This window comes from Parus major, chromosome 28 (genome assembly GCF_001522545.3).
Source record: "Parus major isolate Abel chromosome 28, Parus_major1.1, whole genome shotgun sequence".
NCBI classification, from domain to species: domain Eukaryota; kingdom Metazoa; phylum Chordata; class Aves; order Passeriformes; family Paridae; genus Parus; species Parus major.
In genome coordinates this window covers 1,931,634-1,932,970 of record NC_031797.1, presented here as the reverse complement: position 1 = coordinate 1,932,970, position 1,337 = coordinate 1,931,634, and the positions used below count along the sequence as shown (strand labels likewise).

Below are 1,337 nucleotides of genomic sequence, written 5' to 3'. Positions count from 1 at the left end.
CCATGGAGCTCCAGAGGCACATAAAGACATGACCCCTATGTCCTGGAGGTGTCCCTGGGATTGGCTCTGTTGGTCAGAGTGTGGTGTTAATAAAGCCAAGGTTTTGGGTTTCATCCCCACATGGGCCCATTAAATTAATAATTGGACTTGATGATCCTTGTGGGACCCTTCCAACTCAGAATATTCAGTGATTTCTGGGAATATCTCTCCATATGTGAGGTGCCTGTGCCTCCAAACGTTGTGCTGAAGATGAAATTAAACCAGACTTAGACTTCTGCTCTGGACTTTTTCACTCTTCAGAGTTAAATTTTTGCCTCTGTGGAGGTTTTTTTTTTGCCAGTGAAGATTTTACCCATGAGACCATGGCAGGGGGTGCTGGATCAGCTCTGTGTGTTATTTAAATTTAAAAATAGCCACAAACAGGTTCCTACATTTTATTGCAGACTGGAATATCTACAATATAATTCAAAACTAATTGGTCTCACTCACAGCCACTGGCTTCATTTCCTTCTGCCTGCTGCCACCTTGGCTCCTCAGACACTTCCAGGGGTCATTTTGTTGTTTTCTTGGAAGGGGCTGCCCAGGGAGGTTTGGAGCCCTCACCCATGGAGGTGTCCAAGGAAGGCCTGGATGTGGCACTCGGTGCTCTGGGCTGGGGACAAGGTGGGGATGGGGCACAGCTTGGCCTCGATGACCTTGAAGGTCTTTTCCAACCTAAATAATTCTGGGGTTCTATATTTTCTTTTAAGTCCCCAGAGAAATATGGCTCAGGCAGTCTCCTTTCCACAGAAGCTCTCTAAATGTGGAATATTTACACCAAATGTGTTTGACAGAATGAGGTATTTCATAGGGTGAACGAGGTGTTCTGTAGGGTTTCTACAGCTGAATGAGGTGTTCTGTGCTAAAATGAGGCATTTTGTAGCAGAATTTTCTCCCAGAACAGGGAATTCTGTAGGGTTTCCACCAGAGCAGATCTGTGGCCACCTGCAGATAACACAAAGGACATCGCCACCTCCTGGCAGAGGGACAGTAACAGCTGAACACCCGGGAAAAGGAAAAGGGTCTGTGACAGACCCCCGTGATTTCCAGACTGCACCGAGCTTGCCAAGTCCTGATGTCTGTGGGTGCTGAGCAGCCAGGAGGGCAGGGGCACCAGGAAGGTTGTGCTCTAAAGAAAATCATGGAGTGATGGAACATCCTGAGCTGGATCCCTCAGGGATGATCAGTGCAGCCCCTGGCCCTGCCCAGACCCCCCAACAAGCCCACCCTGAGCATCCCTGAGAGCGCTGTCCAAACGCTCCTGGAGCTCTGGCAGCCTTGGGGCCGGGCCCATTCCC

General features: G+C 49.4%; 1 protein-coding gene across 2 annotated transcripts in view; it reads left to right on the top strand.

Moving 5' to 3' along the window:
• LOC107215340 (tyrosine-protein kinase ZAP-70) overlaps positions 1 to 1,337 on the top strand; it is a 34,658-nt gene that overhangs the window by 20,718 nt on the left and 12,603 nt on the right. The gene's annotated exons all lie outside the window — the stretch shown is intronic.